General features: G+C 44.1%; 1 long non-coding RNA gene across 1 annotated transcript; it reads left to right on the top strand.

The window, feature by feature from the left end:
- Window positions 1-1231: 1231 nt before the first annotated feature.
- Window positions 1232-5402, top strand: LOC127346218 (uncharacterized). The gene is made up of 5 exons (XR_007879395.2): window positions 1232-1699; window positions 2193-2568; window positions 3145-3251; window positions 4508-4559; window positions 4993-5402. It is a non-coding gene; the product is annotated as an uncharacterized lncRNA (long non-coding RNA).
- The last annotated feature ends 9821 nt before the right edge of the window (window positions 5403-15223 follow it).

The following is a 15223-nucleotide window of genomic DNA, read 5'->3' as shown; positions in this document are numbered from 1 at the left end:
TTTGATTCCAGAAAGGCTGTTCGGGCAATATTCTCGGAATTCGACGAAACAAAGACCGAAGATCTTATTTTTCCCGGAAGGCTCCAGAACACCGAAGGGGAGTCGGAGGAGAGCCAGGGGGCCACCACACATGTGGGCTGCGCGGGCTACACCCTGGCCGCGCCGGCCTAGTGTGGGGCCACCCTGTCGCCCCTCCCGCGCCGCCTCTTCGCCTATTTAACCCCTTTCGACCTAAAAACACGAGACCAATTGACGAAACTCCAGAAAGACTCCAGGGGCGCCGCCGCCATCGCGAAACTCCAATTCGGGGGACAGAAGTCTCTGTTCCGGCACCCTGCCGGGACGGGGAAGTGCCCCCGGAAGCCATCTCCATCAACACCACCGCCTCCATCATGCTCCGTGAGTAGTTCCCCCATGGACTACGGGTTCTAGCAGTAGCTAGTTGGTACTCTCTATCCTATGTACTTCAATACAATGATCTCATGAGCTGCCTTACATGATTGAGATCCATCTGATGTAATCGGTGTTGTGTTTGTTGGGATCCGATGGATGATACATTATGATTAGTCTATCTATAAAGTTTGTGAAGTTATTGTTGCCGCAATCTTGTTATGCCTAATGCTTGTCACTAGGGCCCGAGTGGCATGATCTTAGATTTAAGATCTATAATTATTGCTTAGATTGTATCTACAAGTTGTATGCACATGTCCTGTCCGGAACCAAAGGCCCCGAAGTGACAGAAATCGGGACACACTACTGCAGAAAGGCTTATAGCCTCCAGGTAATTAGTGACAGGCAAAATTGTGCCTGTCACTAGATAGTGTATCAGTGACGGGCACAAATATGCCTGTCACTGATACAAAACACTAGTGACATGCCGTATAAAAAGGATGTCACTGTTTTTTTTTTTAAAGAGCGGCCAGGACTGAAAATATTTTAATGACAGGCTAATAAAAGAGCCTGTCACTACCAATCCGTGTTTGCCCACCAGCTCCTCATCAATTGTGGGCCGGTCGACGTGGCCGGAGCGGAATCTGCTCGATGCCGCGCAACACGAGTCCAGCCAAAGCCAAAGGTCGCTAGATGTCCACTTTTTTTTGAGATCATAGATGTCCACTGTTTGCACTTTGCAGTACGAAATAAACCGATCTTGTTTTAAAACTCTAGCAATTTGGCCGACGCCGAACCTAGCGCACAATCGAAAGAGATATTTAGAGACGAGCCCTCTAAGTCCTAATCCCCAACCGCAGCAATTTACGCCGAGCCCTCCTAATCCCCAACCGCAGCCGCCCTGCGCTCCGTCCCGGTCGCCGGTCGCCCTGCGCCCCGTCTCGGTCGCCGGTCGCCCTGCACCCCGGACGAAACGCCGCGCCGACCGCCATGTGCCCCGTCCAAACGCAGCGCCGCCAGCCCCCTCCAACGCCGCCAGCCCACTCCAATACCGCCGCCCGACGCGTGGACGCCCTCCCCCTACGCGACGAACGCCCTAAGCCAGGCGCGGCCCTGCATCCCAACGCCGCCGCCCTAGGACGCCGCCCTGCATCTCCAACGCCGCACCATTTCCTTTGCTCCCCCCGCATCCCCAACGCCGCGCCGCTCGTTCACCTGATGCGAGGACGCCTCTGCCTGAATCGAGAACGCCTCTGCCTGAATCGAGAACGCCGGTGCCCTGCACCACTGCTCCTTGAAGCCAGACTAGGTATCTGACCACTGCTCCACTATTTTTTAAGTTGACCTCAGACCTCTATGTAGGTGTACATGGTTCCACTCATTCCTTGCAGTATCAATGGGCCTGCTGTATACCAATCTGCCCTTGAGCTATAGAAGCTTCAATTGCAGAAAACAATTTTATTATCGTGGTGCCCTTACTGCTCGACATGCAAACTATCCTGCTTCTGTATCTTTGCAAGCTGGTCAGCCTTGATTCTGTTAACTTCCCCTCAGCTAGAACTACTTCAGCTTGTTTATAAAATGCTTTTTCCGCCAGCTAAATGTTGGACATCTTGAGCAATTGTCTGGTGCTCCTAGTTTACATATATATATATCAGAGCATGACCAACATGAACATTTAGTGTATCTTCCTAAAAAATCATTCTGATATTGTGCTTGGAAATATATTATCAAATATATCACTTCCCTCAGATTTCTAAGTTGTTGAAAACATAATAGCTAATACTAACATCTTTGTGTAGGAATGGAAGAATCTTCAGACAGATACGACTCATATGCTGATGTTTCTGGTTCACCTCCTGCTTCTGAAACTGAAGAAGGTAGAAACTAAGTCAAAATAACAACATCTATGCTACCATATGGAAATATTTGTGAGGAAACAGAGGCATTTCAATAAAAGTGTAGACATTCAGTTGTTCGGTACTCATCTGAAGTGCAATCAATTTGAGCGGAAGACAGAGTTTACACGCATCAAGAATTTTCGCAAAAATCATCAACATAGAGGTTGCCTCGGAATCTGGGGTTTTCTATGGCGGTGATGACTCACCGGAGGTTCATGATTCACGCACAAAGGCTGCTGCAACCCAACTGATCAAGCATGCATGATCTTTGGATGAGGTATGGGGCATTTTATTCATCATATATTTGGTCAGCTTGAAATGCATGTTTTTTCTTCATGATTAATAATAGTGCAAATCATCTGCATCATCGTGCCAAAGACTGTGTGCAAATCTTCAACTGTGTATGCAAATCTTAACTTTTGACTTTCTACAATTGGAAGCCCATTCATACCTGATAAAAATAAAACACTTTTCTATGTTAGTAAATGCTGAGGATAAATACATGCCGTTATTTTTTGTTTTTTACTTCTATCATGGAAATTATACAATACTACTAGCAATGCAATTAATTTATACACTATAGATTACAATGTAACCACATTCAGACACAATGCCTTCACTGTATGGGCACCATTAAGATTAACCGACTCTATCAGATTTTAGTATATAACTTTTTTACACAAGCACATTACTATTTAATATAAAAAAGCACGCAGTAATTAGTTTGTCCAGTAAATGGGGTATGTGCTATCATGGGCTGCCAAATTTGCTGCTCATTTTTCAATTAGCCCACTGCAATAGTCTGCACAAAAAATGAGTTAAAGCGTCATGTACATTTTAAATATTTTTTCAGAGTATTGCTGTACACCACAACAGCATGTTCGGAGCGTCATGGTGGAGAAACTGGGCCACGACCCCCCCTCCCCCCCTCTTCCAAAGTGCAAATTTCTTCTTTACCAGGTATAATCACTACACATGATCCAGCCTATCAGCAAATTGATAGCTCTTCCAGTCTGCAGCGATTAAAGGAGTAGGCCTGCTCGTCCAGTCTTTATCCATGACCTGATGGCTGACCGCTTTTGTTTATGAGCAAAAGCCTATCAGCAAATTACTAGCTCGTCTAGTCTGCAGCGATTAAAGGAGTATGCCTGCTCGTCCAGTCTTTATCCATGACCTGATGGCTGACCGCTTTTGTTCATTAGCAAAATTGTCTGCACATGCGGTTCTAGTCTGCGTCTAGTCTTTTTGTCATTAGCAATGTTCTTTTCTTTGGAGCATCAAAAACTTCCTCCATTTGGAAACAGGTGTGTGCAGATTTATCTATATACACATATATAGAGTTCTAGACATGTGTATCTAGACAAATCTGTGACATTTATTTGTAAATGGAGGGAGTATATCTCTTGTTTTTTCATGAAAAAAATCTCATAATTTCATTGTAAACTAGACCCTAAAAAGTATATTAATCATAAAAGATATCTCATCATGACACAGCCACTAATTATCCATTGTATCTGCTCTGTAGCTTGACCATTTTTTAGTGCCTAGTTTGTGTTTCCTATGGAATTGGCCCCCTCTTGTTGAACAGGCATTTACCTTGAAACTCTTGTCACATCGCACACAGGAATCATTGCTCCAACTTTCGCTGATAATTTACTCATCTTATTAATCCATGTCAAAAACTTTACCTATTGTTCGATCTCCATGAAAAATTACCTACTGTACTCACCTAGCAACCACACAAGATCTCCTGCATACATTTTGCCTTCTCAACATTCAGAGGGCTCTTGCCAGGCTTGTGGGTGCGACAATTCGAACCAAAACGCCATCCACAGAGCCACCTACTCGGCAGCCACGGTTCCTGCTCCGGCAGCGACCAGGATAGTCGTCCTAGGCGACGACGGGGATTCTGGATGGCCTGTGCGACTGCGACGGGAGACGGTGGGCGGTGGCAAGGCTGTAATTACTGTGGTTAGGCTGGGGTGCTCGTCATTGAAGCGATGCGGACCGTTCGATGCACAAGAATTAACGGCTGAAATCATTTTTTTCTGCCAAGTTCTTGCTTTTATAAGTAGTTTAGACTAGCACTGAAATAGTCGATGGAGGCGGCTGTTCTGAGCTACTGCTGGTCACGCATTTTTTTTCTGGTTCTGTATCTGTGCTACACGCGCTTGAATTTCTTTTACTGATGATACATATTACCTGCTTCTCTGCAGCCCGTCGGTGGCCATCTCGCTGCAGGCCAAGCACATGGAGAAGTTTGGGAAGGTGATTGATTATGTTCCTTGACTTGTTGCTTCATATAAATATGTGTTGATTCACTGAGTAATATATCTGCACATCTTTGAATCATTCTACTGTAGTAGCCTAGAGTAGTTATCTTTCTCTGTAAATAATTCGAGCCGGAACCATATGACCAAGTTGATGTCATTTTAGTATAGTAGACTTAATTAAATGCACATCTCTAAATTTATAGGCCAAAGTGTGTACTGTTGGGTTGCTTTGTTTGCAATTGCATTGCTGCACTTCATTGAAAATGGTGCGTTGTTGCATATATTACGGATCCCCAATTAATTCCTTCTACTATTGTAGCTACCTATGGTCATGTGTCGCTATAACCGGTCTAAGATATTATAGAGCCCCATTAATTCCTTTCATTTTTCATTATCTACGATGCTTATGTTCCCTTTCGTCATTACAGGTCTGGTCAAGATTCTCAAGAAGTATGACAAGAGAACTAGGGACCCTTATCTGTCTCCACTTCATTTAAAATGTGCTGCCCCAGCCTTTCTTCAACACTGACCTCATGTATCATCTTGTGGATGAGTGCGAGGACATGCTCGACCAGCTCCTACCATATTGAATAAACCATCTGTATCAAATGAAGATGGACAAGCCTGTGAACCCTATTTCTTCCTTGGATAGCAGCGGATGCATTCCACAGCTTGGTGAGATTGAGTTAATGGAGAGCATGTACATGAATAGCTTGATGAGATAGATTGCAACTTCTGTACAAATGTTATGTCATATTGGGTGATGTGAATGTATCATTGGTACACATCTAGTTGTGCGATATGAAATATTCGTGGAAAATCCATTTTATTTTTTATAATGTCTTATTTGTGCTATCGGGAATATTCGTGAAAAAAAACATTTATTTTTTTATAATGAAAATTCAAACCAGTGACAGGCAAGATAATAAGCCTGTCACTACAAAACCTCATAGGGCTGTGGCCTTCCATCACAACTAGTGACAGGCTTCTCTTTTTGCTTGTCATTAGTATGCACACACTAGTGACAGGCACATTGCTGGTCACTAGTAACTTGATACCAGTGACTAGTCATTAGTGACAGACACTTTGCCTGTCACTAACATGCCTTTTGTGCCTGTCACTAGAGGCCTATTCTGCAGTAGTGACAACCGGAGGGGATGGCGGTGATGTGAGGATCACATGTTTTCACCAAGTGTTAATGCTTTGCTCCGGTGCTCTATTAAAAGGAGTACCTTAATATCCAGTAGATTCCCTTGAGGCCCGGCTGCCACCGGCTGGTAGGACAAAAGATGTTGTGCAAGTTTCTCATTGCGAGCATGTACGACTATATATGGAAAACATGCCTACATGATTAATGAATTGATGTTCTGTCTTAATGCTATTTCAATCCTATCAATTGCCCAACTGTAATTTGTTCACCCAACACTTGTCACTTATTGGAGAGTTACCACTAGTGTAGATCGCTGGGAACCCCGGTCCATCTCTCATCATCATATACTTGTTCTACATGTCATTGGAAGTAGTACCAACTATTTTCTGGTGTCATTGCTCTCATATTACTGTTACTGCTGCTGTGTTACTTTTACTATTGCTCTCATATCACTGCTACTTTCACATCACCCCTGTTACTAGTGCTTTTCCAGGTGCAGCTGAATTGACAACTCAGTTGTTAAGGCTTATAAGTATTCTTTACCTCCCCTTGTGTCGAACCAATAAATTTGGGTTTTACTTCCCTCGAAGACTATTGCGATCCCCTATACTTGTGGGTTATCAGTCCTCCATTTCCTTGGGCTATAGCTCACAATTTTCATGTTTTCTACCCATTTCATGGGCTATAGCGCACATTTTCTGGTTCCCGAGATGATTTCCAACTACCGTCACGACCGATACATGGTTTGAGAAGCATGCCAAAAACTCGTGTTTTCATGTTTTCTGCCTCCATTTCCTTGGGCTATAGCTCACAGTTTTCATGTTTTCTGCCCATTTCATGGGCTATAGCGCACATTTTCTGATTCCCGGGATGCTTTCTAGCTACCGTAACCACCGATACATCGTTTGAGAGGCGCCGCAAAAACTCGTGTAATTCATGTTTGTTGTCTCCATTTCCGTGTTCTATAACTCATAATTTCCATGTTTTCTACCCATTTCGTGGGCTATAGGGCACATTTTCCAGCTCCTAGGATGATTTTCTGCTACCGTAACCACTGATACATGGTTTGAGAGGCGCCACAAAAACTCGGGTATTTCATGTTTGCTTCCTCCATATCCATGAGCTATAGTTCATATTTTCATGTTTTTAGGTAATTCATGGGCTATAGCGCACATTTTTAGGTTTCCGGGACGATTTCCAGCTACATTATCCACCGATACATGGTTTGAGAGGCGTCGCAAAAACTAACGTATTTCATGTTTAATGCCTCCATTTCCGTGGGCTATAGCTCACAATTTTCATGTTTTCTACCCATTTCATGAGCTATCGCGCACATTTTCCAGCTTCTACGATGATTTTCAGCTACCGTACATATCGATACATGGTATGAGAGAGGCGTCGCAAAAAATTGTGTTTTTCATGTTTTCAGCCTCCATTTCCTTGGGATATAGCTCACAGTTTTCATGTTTTTTGGCCATTTCATGGGCTCTAGCGCACATTTTTCGGTTCCCGGGATGATGTCTAGCTACTGTAACCACCGATACATGGTTTGAGAGGCGCCAAAAAAATCGTATGTTTCCTGTTTGCTACATCCATTTCTGAGGGCTATAACTCATAGTTTTCATGTTTTTACCCGTTTCATGGGCTATAGCGCACATTTTCCAGCACCTAGGATGATTTTCAGCTACTGTAACCACTGATACATTGTTTGAGAGGCACCGCAAAAACTCGGGTATTTCATATTTGCTGCCTCCATTTAAATGGGCTATAGCTCATAGTTTTCAGGTTTTTTAGCCATTTCATGGGCTATATTGCACATTTTCCGGTTTCTGGGACGATTTCCAACTACATTAACCACCGATACATGGTTTGAGAGGCGTCGCAAAAACTCTCGTATTTCATGTTCGCTGCCTCCATTTCTGTGGGCTATAGCTCATATTTTTCATGTTTTGTACCCATTTCATGGGCTATCGCGCACATTTTCCATCTCCAAGGACGATGTTCAGCCACTGTACATACCGATACATGATTTGAGAGGCATCGCAAAAACTTGTGTTTTTATGTTTTCAGCCTCCATTTTCCTGAGACATAGCTCACAGTTTTCTTGTTTTTGGCCATTTCATGGGAGGGAACATTTTTTGGTTCGCGAGATGATTCACAGGTACCGTTACAACCGATACATGGGTTGAGAGGCGTCGAAAAACTCATCTTTTTCATGTTTTCTGCCTCCATTTTTGTGGGCTATAGCTCACATATTTCATGTGTTCTGCCCATTTCATGGGCCATAGCGCTCACTTTCTGGATCCCTGGAGTATTTCCATCTATAGTAACCATCGATACTTGGTTTGATAGGCGACGTAAAAACTCGTGTTTTTTATGTTTTCTGCCTCCATTTCCATGAGCTATAGCTCACAGTTTTCATGTTTGTTGGCCATTTCATTGGCTATAGCGCACATTTTCCGGTTTTCGAGATGATTTCCAGCTATCGTAACCATCCATACATTTTCGGAGAGACATCGTAAAACCTCGTGTTTCTATGTTTTCTGACTCCATTTCCATGTTCTATAGGTAAAAACTTTCATGTTTTCTGCCCATTTCATGGGCTATAGAGCACATTTTCCGGTTCCCGACAAAATTTCCAGCTACCGTATCGATCGATACAAGGTTTTAGAGGCGTCTCAAAACTCGTGTTTTTCATGTTTTCTGCCTCCATTTCCATGGACTATAGCTCACAGTTTTCTTGTTTTTGCCTATTTATTGGGTTATAGCGCACATTTTCCAGCTCCCAGGACAATTTTCAGCTACCGTACATACTGATGCATGGTTTGAGAGACATCGCAAAAACTTGTGTTTTTCATGTTTTCTACCTCCATTTCCATGGGCTATAGCTCATAGTTTTCATGTTTTCTACCTATTTCATGGGCTATAGCGCACATTTTCTTGTTCCCGGGACGATTTTCAGCTACCGTAATGATAGATACATGGTTTGTGAGGCATCTCAAAACCCGTGTTTTTCATGTTTTCTTCCTCCATTTCCTTGGGCTATAGCTCACGGTTTCATCTTTTCAGCTAATTTCATGGGCTATAGCGCACATTTTCTGGTTCCCGGGATGATTTCTAGCTACCGTAACCACCGATATATTGTTTGAGAGGCGCCGCAAAAACTCATGTTTTTCATGTTTTTAGCCTTCATTCCCGTGGGCTGTAGCTCACATTTACCGGTTCCCGAGATGATTTCCAGCTACCGTAACGACCGATACATGGGTTTAGAGGCGTCGTAAAACTCGTGTTTTTCATGTTTTCAGCCTCCATTTCCGTGGGCTATAGCTCACAACTTTCATGTTTTTCCCATTTCTTGGGCTATAGCGCACATTTTCTAGCTCCCAGGACGATTTTCAGCTACCGTAGATACTGATACATGGTTTGAGAGGTATCGCAAAAATTTGTGTTTTTCATGTTTTCGTCCTCAATTTCCTTGGGCTATAGCTCACAGTTTTCATGTTTTCTACCCATTTCATGGGCTATAGCGCACATTTTCTGGTTCCCGAGATGATTTCCAACTACCATCACGACCGATACATGGTTTGAGAAGCATGCCAAAAACTCGTGTTTTTCATGTTTTCTGCCTCCATTTGATTGGGCTCTAGCTCACAGTTTTCATGTTTTCTGCCCATTTCATGGGCTATAGCGCACATTTTCTGATTCCCGAGATGCTTTCTAGCTACCGTAACCACCGATACATGGTTTGAGAGGCACCGCAAAAACTCGTGTAATTCATGTTTGTTGTCTCCATTTCCGTGTTCTATAACTCATAATTTCCATGTTTTCTACCCATTTCATGGGCTATAGGGCACATTTTCCAGCTCCTAGGATGATTTTCCGCTACCGTAACCACTCATACATGGTTTGAGAGGGGCCACAAAAACTCGGGTATTTCATGTTTGCTTCCTCCATATCCATGAGCTATAGCTCATATTTTTCATGTTTTTAGCTAATTCATGGGCTATAGCGCACATTTTCAGGTTTCTGGGATGATTTCCAGCTACATTATCCACAGATACATGGTTTGAGAGGCGTCGCAAAAACTAACGTATTTCATGTTTAATGCCTCCATTTCCGTGGGCTATAGCTCACAATTTTCATGTTTTCTCCCCATTTCATGAGCTATCGCTGACAAGGTATCAACTTGTCAATGCCTATGGATTGTAGGCTAGGGTTTAGTTGGAAGTAGAGGGTAAGTAGATCTCGAAGGTTTCAGCCGAAAAGTACTCGACGATTGTGAAAACTAGGGTTTGTAGACAATGATTCGATTATCTCTTCGTCCCTCGACTCCCCCTTTATATAGGAGGTGGAGCCGAGGGATTCGTGCTATACAAGTTACAGAGTCCGGGACGGTTTCTAACTCATCCCGCCAGATTACAAATAACACTTCCTATTACAACTCTTAACTTTCCTTAATATATCTTGGGCTCCCGAATCTTCTTATTCTTCGGGTAGTGGGCCTTCAGTAAACCCCGGGTACTATCTTCGGCAGGCCCATTTGGGATGCCTATGTCAGTAGCCCCCGAGATTTTGCTTGAATCGTAGAGTCAGGGAAAATCTCCACTTTTTATTTTTATTTCGAAAGCTTTAACCTTTTTATACTTCTTCACATAAAATTCTATATTGTACAGGGATAATGGTAGTTGGGGCTAGTTCATCTGACGGATCAGGTACTAGTTAACTGCTCTAGTGGCAATCCGCAAAAACCTACTTCAAGATCACGTCCCTGGACATGATCTCGGGATACTGGTGTAAACTTCGACAAAGTGCCGCGTAAGGTCTTACCATTCTGTCGAGTCCCAGTCAAATTTATCGGGTACCTAACGCGTCCGTTAGGATTTTTCTTCGTATCTGTTGATACGGATAAAAGTAGCAGAGCGCAGTCTTTGGCGATGCCACGCCCAGCAGAACGGATCTGGGGTCTTACCTTCGCAAATTTGCGGCATTCAGAAATTGATCGCAACTTTGGCGTTCTGAGAATATATTGTCGAGTGCTTTTCCGGCTGTTGGAATGGCACATTTTATCGAGTCAAATATGACTTATATTGCTCTCCCGATGGGAGTATATGTAGAGTTAATTATAACTCGAAATATACTCTCTTGCTTTTCTATCTTTTATTTTTGAACTTCATCGGGTATGCGAACAGCGTTCCCGATGGGAGTAGCCCCCGAGGCTACAGCCAAGAACTTGTACTTGGTTGTAGGCTCAACATTTTAGTCCACCTTGTCACTATATTGTCATTATGTTCCAATATGATCTTCTTTTTATCTCTCGGGTGCGCGAACAGCGCTCCCGATGGGAGTAGCCCCCGAGGCTACAACCAAGGACTTGTGCTTGGTTGTAGGCTCCCGCAATTTCTATACTGCCATACTCGAAATTTTACTTTTTGTCGAAGTAGCCCCCGAGCATTTGGGCAAAAACTTGTATTTGATCAAAGGCTCCCGAAGTATTCAAATAACTCCTCCTGTCGCCAATCTTCTTTTATTTTCTTGTCGGCATGCTTCCCTTAATCAAATTTACTTCATCTCTATTTAATAGTCGTGATTTTTCTGCCCTGTGGGTCCATTGCTTCTACCACGTTGACACGTCGTGCAAGTGGGGGACACACGTCCTCCGCTTTTCCTGGCGCACGTACGGTAACGCTTATCTCAGTAAAAATACCTTTTTACCCTTTTATTTAGAAGATTTGTTGTCACCACACGATTTCTTCATCCAACGGTGCATTGCTTCACCCGATTCTTATATAAACCTTTCTTCAACCTCCGTTCACTCCCTCGCTTGCGCCGCACATCTGTTCCTCTTCGCAAAAGCTTCCCCTGCGCCCAACTCTCTCCGATCTTCCGCACTCACGAACATTGCTTTGCCCATTGCCGTTGATGCCACTGCGTACGCGACTCACTCGCCACAGCACTCCAGAATCCAAGATGGCCGCCGAAGATCTTTAGTGGGAGAGATCTAAAATCTCCAACCAGGACGTCAACACTCTGAAGAGGCTTGGCCTTATGAAGAAGGAAGACGCCATCCGCTTTCCCAGCGAAGAAAGCTACCCCAACCCTCCAATGGAGTACCGGGTTAGTTTCGTTGATCACCTCATCCGCGGCCTTTCGGCCCCAATTCAAGATTTCCTCCGCGGCCTTCTTTTTGTTTACGGGATTCAACTGCACCAGTTGACCCCCAATTCCATCCTTCACATTTCCATTTTTATCACACTTTGCGAATGCTTCCTCGGAATCCCTCCTAATTGGGCTCTGTGGAAACGCATTTTCTGCCTCCGCCGCAATGGCTCCCACAACGCCACTTATAACATAGGCGGCGTTGTTATCTGTGTCCGAACTGACGTTGATTATTTTGACGTCAAGTTTCCTGATTCTGTGCAAGGATGTTGCAAAAGATGGCTCTACATTCACGAAGAAAGTGCCAACTCTGTGGAACACAACATAATCCCTTTCGACGGAAGTGCCAAAATTCAGCGCCGCCGTTCCTGGGACGCTGAAGCTTCCGAAGAAGAGAAAAAAACGACAGAAGCACTTATGTCTCGTATTCATCAGCTTCAAAATACTCGAGGCAAAGAACTATCTGGTGTTCAAATCACTGCCTACTTCCTTAGGATTAGAGTGCAGCCTCTTCAGGCTCGCAAAAATCCCCTTTGGACGTATTCCGGAGAGAATGACGCCAATAGAATCTCCAGTGATCTTTCTGCAAAGGATTTGGAGAAGTTGATTCGAAGAGTTTCCCGCTTGGCGAAGAAGGATCCTATTCCCTCCTCTTGTCGCGTGGAACCATACAGCGCCGCCAATCCTCTCCCCGAGGTATTTTGTCTTCTCGAGTTTCTGTCTTGTTCCGAACTTTCCTTGCATCTTATTGTATTGAAATCTCACTAATTTTTTCTTTTATCGCTATTTTCTTGCAGAACCATCCTACTATGGCTTCCCTTCCTCCTCTTCCTGAGGATGGAGAAGTCGAAGAACAGGCTATCGTTGCCGAAGACACCCAAGGTTCTTCTATTCCTGAAAGTGAAGTCGCGGGTTCTCACAAATCTGCGGCTTCCCATGAAAAAGAAATTGAATCTGAAGCCAGCGAGTCGACGCAATCCCTTCCTCCTGCTGTTTCCCCAAGGAACAAAAGGAAAAGGAATGATGTCGAGGATTCTGGCACTTCTAAGGCTGAAAAAGTTGTTCCTTCTCATCCGAAGGCAGCTTATGATCCTTATATTGAATCCCTCGTCAGCTCGTAAGTCACCTTTATTTCTCCCTTTTTCTGTACTTGATGTGTTTATCTTGTCTTACTTTTTATGCTGCCGATTTTTGATCGACAGTGATGACGAGGAAGAAGTACCAACTGTTGACGTGGCTCCTCGGACAAGCACGTCACATACTGTACTTGCCTCAGACACGCTAGTTGAAGGAGAAGAATCCTCGCCTCCTCAAAAAAACGTCGTCACCACAACTCCGCCGTCAAGCCTCCTTGCTCCTTCACCAAAAAGGGCAAGGATTGAAACGTTTGTTGAACCTGCCCCTCAATTGGGCAGCTCGTCAACTCTGCTCTTAGATGATGTAAGTTTGTCGATATCTATATTTCCCCTATTTTGCTTTTTCATGCCTTCACTCTCTTTTTCATGCCGATGTGTCTCTTGCTGTGTTCTTCTTTAACAGCCCATGATCAAAGAGCTTCTCCGCATCGGATCCCAATTTATTGGGTATCGTGAATATGCTAGCAGAGCCGAAGGTAACAATTTTTATGCTTGCCGTTTTTCCTTGACTTTTTGCGCCTGTTGCTTGTCGTGATTTTTAATCTTTCTTCTCTCTTTTTTTTATCTCGACAGAGAAACTTGCAGAGGCCAACGAACGTGCCGACGCACTTGCTCAGAAACTTGAGCAAAGTGAAGTGGCTCGCAAGAAAGCCGAACTTGTTGCTAGCGAAGCCAAAGCCGAGGCTGATGAAGCCAAAGCAAAAGCTGCTAGTGTCGAGGAACTGCAGAAAAAACTTGAGGATGCTGCATCTGCCTTAAACGAGCACAAAGCTGCACAAGCTTCTCGTGAACAGGGGATCCTCAAGCGCCTGAAATCACAAAGTCGACGCACTTACAGTAATATTATTGATCCCTTCTATTTTTGTGAGAGTCGCTGTTTCTTGTTGTTTGACCAACGTTTTGTTTTCTTGGCAGATCAAACAAACCAAGATTTTGATCTGGAGAATCCTGTCGATGACCCTCTCCTTGACGCACTTTCCTATCTGGAGCTGCATGGGTCCGAAATTCGTGAAGGCGTGGCAAATGCTAATGCAGGATTGTCGGCGTTGTTCCCCTACTTCTTCCCGAAGAAAGAGGAGCCCTCGACTTTCCTTAACCTTGCCAAGATGTTCAATTCACCAGAAGACCTTGGACTGAAGATGCGCCAAGAAAATATGAAAATTGCCGTCAAAGCACCGTTGCTTTGGTTGTTGACGATCCAACAGCTGTTGATTGGACGAAAGTTGGCGACACCGAGCAGATCGAGCAATCAAAATGGAGGTCGCTGATTAAGGCAGCCAAGACCAACACGAAGAAGATCTTGGCCTATCTCGGGATCAAACCAGCGTCGACTCCTAGCTCATCAAGGCCGGAGGTCTAGTTGCATGCCTCTTTATTTTTCTTTCTATGTTTCTTTTGCTCTTGTCGCCAAAGTAGTCATTTGGCGACACGTACTTCCTTAGCTCCACTGTAATGCTTTTGTAATTATTCCGAGAGATTAATGAAAACTCTATCTTTGCTTGTTGTTTGATGTTGTCTTGTCTAAATTTCAGTTGATATTTGATAACTATACTCCGTCTTCCGCTCCTTCCAATATTTCGCCTTCTTCTTCTCGCTCGAGGAGAGCTTTTGCTGATACTGCACCTGTCGAAGATACCTTGTCGCAAGAACTGGATGAACTTCGACAACAACTTCAGTATGCGAAGAAGCAAACACTTGTGATGATGGAGAAGTCTCATAAGTCATCTGAAGCCGAAAAAATTGCACTTCAGCAAGCTCGCGAGGCCGTGGCTGCTAAGGAAATTGCTGCTTCCGAGGCTGAAAAGGCGACTACTCGAGAAAATTTCATGCTCGAGTTAATGAATGAAACGCTGCAGATATGTCGGGTATGCTTGTTTCATCCTCCGATATCTTTCATCTTCATGCTATGTCTCTTAAAGGTTTCTACTTCGTTGTTTTGATAGGTTCCTTTATTGATGCTGCTGCCGAGGAAGAGAGGGTAAATACTAGGACGAACCTCCTTGTTAACCTTTCCCTTGACCATGGTTCTCTGTTTTGGGCTACTCCGGAGAGGACACGCCAAATCGTCAGGTTTCAGGATCGCACCTCTCAAACTCGCGACTTCCTTGACTTCTGTACCAAGACCTTGTCTATGGTTTATAACTCCATGTTTCCTCGGAACATTCAACCAAAAACTCTTCCTGAGTTAATGGAGAAATTCAAAGAAGCTCACAGGAT

This window comes from Lolium perenne, chromosome 3 (assembly GCF_019359855.2).
Source record: "Lolium perenne isolate Kyuss_39 chromosome 3, Kyuss_2.0, whole genome shotgun sequence".
NCBI lineage: Eukaryota > Viridiplantae > Streptophyta > Magnoliopsida > Poales > Poaceae > Lolium > Lolium perenne.
Note: the sequence above shows the minus strand (reverse complement) of the source record. Positions and strands in the feature narration are given on the sequence as shown.